The sequence below is a fragment of the Coregonus lavaretus genome (assembly GCF_964263955.1).
Source record: "Coregonus lavaretus genome assembly, chromosome: 8".
NCBI classification, from domain to species: Eukaryota; Metazoa; Chordata; class Actinopteri; order Salmoniformes; family Salmonidae; genus Coregonus; species Coregonus lavaretus.
This window is the reverse complement of record NC_139995.1, coordinates 50328084-50336611: the sequence shown is the minus strand read 5'-3', so window position 1 is coordinate 50336611 and position 8528 is coordinate 50328084.

Genomic DNA, 8528 nt, shown 5'->3' with positions numbered 1-8528 from the left:
ATTTGGGGGGGGGGGGGGGGGGTTAGAAGGAACACTTTATCCTATCCCAGGTATTCCTTAAAGAGGTGGGGTTTCAAATGTCTCCGGAAGTAATGACCAGTATACTCCCACAACATTCTGTTGTTGGGGTACACCCACACCATTCCAACACAGAAAAGTTTATTTTTAACATACTTCATCACAATTTTTGGAAGGAAAACTATTTAACTCATATTGTAATTAATTTAGGTCATATTTCATACAAATCTGGAAACACTGGAATTTTAACAAAATATATACAGTATGTATCATTATTTTTGGTCAAAGTTTCTTGACAAGAGCTAAATATCCGTATGAATGTATTTATTAACACAAATACATGTTTATATATAAACTATTTATTAAAAGTGACAATCCTGTAATTATATACCAACAGACCTTATCTATGTATTATCTTTATTTCATGGCTAACAAACTTTGTATTCATGTTTATAAGCACTTCATAAGCAGACCTTGCAAAGAAAGTGTCACTAGGTTTTGAATTTGGGATAGTGTGGCTGGATTATAATAACCTTGGTGTTGTTGATGGGTACATTTGATTTTGGACAGATAGAAAGAAATATTGCATAGTACTGTAAGTCTAACAATGACAGAATATATGAAACTGGAGAATTTAGGTTTTAAATAGGGCTGTTCATATTCAGAAATATTGGAGTCGATTCTGATCACTAACTGTAAGTCGTCTGCTAAATGAATCCTAAGTTCCTGGAGTCGGAAATCAAGAGTCGATTTCAAAATAGGAGACAAACAGGTACAAAATACATTTACACAATTGTTGTAATGTGTATGTGTTGTTTGCACCAAAAATAATACACAAATTCTCACTAATTTGAATGAAAATATCACATTTCTACCATGTGCACTCACCGAAATCATAATCACAAAACATGAACTTCATGAAAAAGGACAGGAACCGATTCCTTGTGAAGGAGTCCCGATTCCCAATTCCAGTCATTGTTAGAATCAGTAATCAACTATTTTTGCGATCAACTTCCAGCCCTAGTTTAGAACCGACTTGTTTGGCTACATCAATGCCCCTCAACCCACCCTCCGATTCCTAGAACTCAGAGAACACAAAGATGAGACTGAGAGGCAGAGAGCATTTAAATTAATTCGGAACATCCAGTTCCTGCCAAGCCCCAATGTAATGTAAAGTAAACATGTGGACACCATTTTAGATATATGGCCTCTCTATTTACGTGATTTCCATTTTAATCAGCGCGTGCGTCTATATGCACGCCCTGACATATACATTACAAGCAGCAGTCGAAAGCATTTAATGTTCCATGTGCAAAATGTGCTGACTCACCCACCATCAGAAGACAGTCAAAATGTTGTTATGGATTTGGAGAAATAAAGAGGGGGGTCGGAGGACTTTAAAATGCTTACATTCGCCCAGGAATAGGTCTGGTTTGGTGATGTGGGGAAAACGGGTTAGGATACTCGTTTATTTTTATTTTTAAGAACAACAATTTTTACACATTTGCCTATTTCTTTTTGACTTGACAAGATTTCACTTGCTTTCCATCAATAGGAGATTATGGTGTCTGTATTAGGACATCCTCAGTCTCAGCACAATTTATTCCATCAGGAAAAACCAACAGTAGGTATTCTCAGTTCAATTCAAACAACTTAATCCACTTAGGGCAATTACTACTTTAATTGCTTCAGACATACAACAAACAGTCACAGAGACAATAAATACACAAGAAACATGAGAGACAATGACTAAAAAGTGCAGCGCAATAAATATTCTATGAGTTATATTATCTCAGTCAAAGGACACCCCATTTCGAAAACATTGTGTACACTCACAAACATCTGGCAATGTATACAGGAAGACATATGTATGTGTGCAGTATCTTATCAGTGTTCCCATTGACTTTATGGTGTTCAGACAACCTCAAGGTTAGCCGTGCATGACAAACATCAAGCGCTTTCCATCTGAAATAGGCTCACTAAGCCCTGCCAAATGGAATTGATCAAGTTGATTGGTTTTTGCAATGAGAGATGTCAGGAGTAGGGTGGAACAAAAGCCCATGCTCTCCTCTATTCTTTGCCAGAAGAGGTTCTGTTAGTGGAAGTCAGTCAACCACCACACACAATCACATCTGCATATTCAATTTACAGCAATAAATGAACGCCACATTAATTAAACACTAATGATCATGACAACGTTACGTATGACAATGGGATGCTTGCAACAACATCATTCTTCTTATGCTGTGATGTTCGATTGGATCCCACCGATGCCACCAAATGTAACATGATGATGAGGCCAGGCTAAGTCATCACATGCTGCAAGATGATTACTCGCATTCAACATTTTAAATGTTTTGTTATTTATCAGACGTTCTTATCCAGAGCGACTTACAGTAGTGAGTGCATACATTTTTTGTACTGGTCTCCCGTAGGAATCGAACCCACAATTCTGGCGTTGCAAGTGCCATGCACTACTAACTGAGCCACACAGGACAACAAAACAATGTTTTTACAGTATGGAGAACAACAAAAAATATCTGCTTATTCAAACATGCAGTCATAATGTGCTCAAATACTATTATTTTGATATACACTGAGTGTACAAAACATTAGGAATACCTCCCTAATATTGAGTTGCACCCCCCTTTGCCCTCAGAACAGCCTCAATTCATCGGGGCATGGACTCTCAACCTGTTCTCAGAGGATTTCGTATTATTCTCTACGTAAATCCGTGACTCCATTTAGCATGACATGTTACGTTTCGTATGGTATGTATTAATTTGTGGATGTCCATCACCATTTCGTATGATATGTTACAAATTACAATTTATATTATATGTTACACATTTGCAAAATGTACAATATGTTATGAATTAGCTAAACGTACTATATGTTACAAATGTGAAAAATGTATATGTTATGAATTCTAGTTAAGTGACTAGGCTTGGGGTTAGGGGTTAGGGTTAAGGTTAGGGTTAGCTAAAAGGGTAAAGGTTAGGGTTAGGGGAAGGTTTAGCTAAAAGGGTTAAGGTTAGGGTTAGGGTTAGGGGAAGGGTTAGTTAACATGCTAACAAGTAGGTACAAAGTAGCTAAAAAGTAGGGTTAGGGTTAGTTGCTAATTACCTAATTACCTAAATTGTCCATGATGAGATTCAAACTTGCAACCTTTGGGCTGCTAGACGTTCATGTTATACGCCCACCCATCCACCCTGCCTTAAGGATCCATCTGTCTTATGTAACCAAACCAAACGTAATATACAGTGCATTTGGAAAGAGCCCTTCCCTTTTCCCACATTTTGTTACATTACAGCATTATTCTAAAATGGATTAAATAATGTTTTTTCCTCATCAATCTACACACAATACCTCATAAAGACGAAGCAAAAACCGGTTTTTAGACTTTTTTGCAATTGTATTAAAAATTAAAAACATAAATACCTTATTTACATAAGTATTCAGACCCTTTGCTGTGAGACTCGAAATTGAGCTCAGGTGCATCCTGTTTCCATTGATCATCCTTGAGATGTTTCTACAATTGGAATCCACCTGTGGTAAATTCAATTGATTGGACATGATTGGGAAAGGCACACACCTGTATATATAAGGTCCCACAGTTGACAGTGCATGTCAGAGCAAAAACTAAGCCATAAGGTCGAAAGAATTGTCCGTAGAGCTCAGAGACAGGATTGTGTCAAGGCACATATCTGGGGAAGGGTACCAAAAAATGTCTGCAGCAGTGAAGGTCTCCAAGAACACAGTGGCTTCCATCATTCTTAAATGGAAGAAGTTTGGAACCACCAAGACTCTTCCTAGACCTGGCCGCCTGGTCAAACTGAGTAATCGGGGGAGAAGGGCCTTGGTCAGGGAGGTGACCAAGAACACGATGGTCACTCTGACAGAGCTCCAGAGTTCCTCTGTGGAGATGGGAGAACCTTCCAGAAGGACAACCATCTCTGCAGCACTCCACCAATGAGGCCTTTATGGTAGAGTGGCCAGACGGAAGCCACTCCTCAGTAAAAGGCACATGACTGCCCGCTTGGAGTTTGCCAAAAGCACCTAAAGGACTCTCAAATGTTTTACTTTTAAACCCGGACAAAACAGAGATGCTAGTTCTAGGTCCCAAGAAACAAAGAGATCTTCTGTTGGATCTGACAATTAATCTTGATGGTTGTACAGTCGTCGAAAAAATAAACTGTGAAGGACCTCGGCGTTACTCTGGATCCTGATCTCTCTTGACGAACATATCAATAATATTTATTTATATTTATATATATATTTTTAAAAATACTAATAAATAAAAAAATTCAAGGACAGCTTTTTTCCATCTTTGTAACATTGCAAAAATCAGAAACTTTTTGTCCAAAAATGATGCAGAAAAGCTAATCCATGCTTTTGTCACTTCTAGATTAGACTACTGCAATGCTCTACTCTCCGGCTACCCGGATAAAGCACTAAATAAACTTCAGTTAGTGCTAAACACGGCTGCTAGAATCTTGACTAGAACCAAAATAATTGATCATATTACTCCAGTGCTAGCCTCTCTACACTGGCTTCCTGTTAAGGCTAGGGCTGATTTCAAAGTTTTACAGCTAACCTACAAAGCATTACATGGGCTTGCTCCTACCTATCTCTCCAATTTGGTCCAGCCGTACATACCTACACGTACGCTACGGTCACAAGACGCAGGCCTCCTTATTGTCTCTAGAATTTCTAAGCAAACAGCTGGAGGCAGGGCTTTCTCCTACAGAGCTAAATTTTTATGGAATGGTCTGCCTATCCATGTGAGAGACGCAGACTCAGTCTCAACCTTTAAGTCTTTACTGAAGACTCATCTCTTCAGTAGGTCCTATGATTGAGTGTAGTCTGGCCCAGGGGTGCGAAGGTGAACGGAAAGGCACTGGAGCGACAAACCACCCTTGCTGTCTCTGCCTGGCCAGTTCCTGTCTCTCCATTGGGATTCTCTGCCTCTGACCCTGTTACAGGGGCTGAGTCACTGGCTTACTGGTGCTTTCCATGCCGTCTCTAGGAGGGGTGCAACACTTGAGTGGGTTGAGTCACTGATGTGATCTTCCTGTTCGGTTTGTCATTCCCTCGGGCTCGTGCAGTGGAGGAGATCTTCGTGGGCTATACTCAGCCTTGTCTCAGGGTAGTAGGTTGGTGGTCTGTTGACATCCCTCTGGTTGTGTGAGGGCTGTGCTTTGGCAAAGTGGGTGGGGTTACAGTATATCCTGCCTGATTGGCCCTGTCTGGGGGTATCGTCGGACGAGGCCACAGTGTCTCCCGACCCCCCCCCCCCCCCCCCCCGTCTCAGCCTCCAGTATCTATGCTGCAATAGTCTGTGCCGAGGGGCTAGGGTCAGTCTGTTATATCTGGTATAATTCTCCTGTCTTATCCGGTGTCCTGTGTGAGTTTAAGTATGCTCCCTCTAATTCTCTTTCTCTCCCTCTCTCCCTCCCATCCCGGAGGACCTGAGTCCTAGGACCATGCCTCAGGACTACCTGGCCTGATGACTCCTTGCTGTCCCCAGTCCACCTGGTCATGCTGCTGTTCCAGTTTCCACTCTTCTGCCTGCGGCTATGGAACCCTGACCTGTTCACCGGACGTGCTACGTTGTCCCAGACCTGATGTACGGACCTGTTGCAACCTCTACAACCACTGTGATTATTATTTGACCCTGCTGGTCATCTATGAACGTTTGAACATCTTGGAGAAAAATCTGGCCTTAATGGCCATGTACTGTTATAATCTTCACCCGGCACAGCCAGAAGGGGACTGGCCACCCCTCAGAGCCTGGTTCTTCTCTAGGTTTCTTCCTAGGTATCTGCCTTTCTAGGGATTTTTTTCTAGCCACCGTGCCTCTACATCTGCATTGCTTGCTATTTGGGGTTTTAGGCTGGGTTTCTGTATAGCACTTTGTGACATCTGCTGATGTTAAAAGGGCTTTATAAATAAAATTTGATTGATTGATGTGCACAGGTAAGATCAGGGATATTGCCTCTGCGTATTGAAACAGGTCGGTATTGTGGTGAAATGGAAGAGGAAAGACTATGTAACTATTGTGACCTCGAAGAAATAGAGAATGAAACTCATTTTATCCTCTATTGCCCTTTCTACCACGATATACGCTTGGTCTTATTCCAGACAGCACACCAGATATACCCTGGCATTATGTGTCTGAGCGATGAGGAGAAACTGAAATGTTATTTTGTCCATTGTGTTTTTCCGTTTGGGGAATATTTGGATAAAGCCTGGAATAAAAGAAAAAGGGCTACCTATAATTAAATTATAAAGATATTTAGCTTCTATGTGGTAAATGGTACGTGTGTATATAGATTGTGTATAGGCTTGTCTCCCACATGAATCTTCTCTTGGTGCCAGACTGGGTTCTGTTTAACTTTTCTGTATTTATTTATCTGTATATGTTATGTATGTATGTATGTATATATGTGTATATATACAGTGTGTATGTATGTATGTAGCTTAGTGGTTAAGAACGTTGTGCCAGTAACCGAAAGATCGCTGGTTCTAATCCCAGAGCCGACTAGGTGAAAAATCTGTCGATGTGCCCTTGAGCAAGGCACTTAACCCTAATTGCTCCTGTAAGTCGCTCTGGATAAGAGCGTCTGCTAAATGACTGAAATGTAAAAATGAAATGTAATTTACTGCTCTAGGGATATAATTATAACCTAATTTACTATTATGTATTGATTTCTACCTTTAATTGTTTCACTCTTTATGCGATGCGCACTGCAGAGAACACTGGAAGAAGAACTGTCACTGAATTACCACAGTGAATTATTGTAATGTTTGTTTATGTGTCAATTAATCCCATAAGGGATGGATTGCCAATTGGCGATTTGACACAAAACTAAAATGTCATTCATTCATCCATTTCATTCATTCTCAGACCATGAGAAACAAGATTCTCTGGTCTGATGAAACCAAGATTGAACTCTTTGGCCTGAATGCCAAGTGTCACGTCTGGAGGAAACCTAGCACCATACCTACGGTGAAGCATGGTGGTGGCAGCATCATGCTGTGGGGATGTTTTTCAGCGGCAGGGACTGGGAGACTAGTCAGGATCGAGGGAAAGGTGAACGGAGCAAAGTACAGAGAGATCATTGATGAAAACCTACTCCAGAGCGCTCAGGACCTCAGACAGGACAACGACGCTAAGCACACAGCCAAGACAACGCAGGAGTGGCTTCGGGACAAGTCTCTGAATGTCCTTGAGCAGCCCAGCCAGAGCCTGGACTTGAACCCGATCGAACATCTCTGGAGAGACCTGAAAATAGCTATACAGTGACGCTCCCCATCCAACCTGACAGATCTTGAGAGGATCTGCAGAGAAGAATGGGAGAAACTCCCTGAATACAGGTGTACCAAGCTTGTAGCGTCATACCCAAGAAGACTCAAGGCTGTAATAGCTGCCAAAGGTGCTTCAACAAAGTACAGAGTAAAGGGTCTGAATACTTATGTAAATGTGATATTTCAGTTTTTTATTTACAAACATTTCTAAAAACCTTTTTGCTTTGTCATTATGGGGTATTGTGTGTAGATTGATGAGGGAAAAATACAATTTAATCAATTTTAGAATAAGGCTGTAAAGTAACAAAATATGGAAAAAGTCAAGGGGCCTGAATACTTTCCAAATGTATTGTATGTCTCATGTTCTATGTCTCATGTTCATTGTCCCCATTATCTTCTTCTGGGTTGTTGAGTAACTCTTTGCCATTGTTCTCCAATTCTAAGTTAGCCAAAGACAGCTGACAATAGGTGATGTGCCAACACTGGCAGAGGCTCATAATATGAAATATTAACTGATGCACTCCTACCCATTTCCTCTGTGCAGGAGGACTGTCTGTGTTAACCTTTAATTGACCTTTTAGCTGGATGTCCTAGCTACTTTTTAGCTGGTCGTAGAACTAAAAATGGTAAGCTCACAAAAGCGATACCATGAGTATCTAGATATCTAATGACAGTGGTAAGGAGAGAGTGTGTTGTCTTTAGAGATAGTATCTCAAGAGTATCTCACAGAGTCTATCTACAGTATCTCACAGAGTCGATCTCTTTATACTTTTTAACCATGCTTTTACCTTGGGTGCTTTTAGTTGTCCCAGCCTGGTCTCATAGACTAGACGTCACATAGTAAAAGCCATATTATCTTCTTTATTTATTTTACTTATTTGCATTTACATTTTACATATTATTTATTTCAACCCCTTTTATTTAGTCTCTCATACCCACTGTTATTTTACTATTGTTTTACTATTTAAATGTATCTCTTAATTTTATTTATTTCTATCTTGATTTGACATTTGCATAGAAATATATTGTGTTTCATCTTTCTCACCATTTATTATTTTATTTGTTGTAAGAAATGTCCTACATAAATGAAGATTGATGGATTGATTCTCTATGTTGCATGGAAACCCTTAGGGCAGGGGTAGGCAACTAGATTTTTGTCATAGCGAATGATCATGTCTCTTTTTTTAATTTGTGGGAAT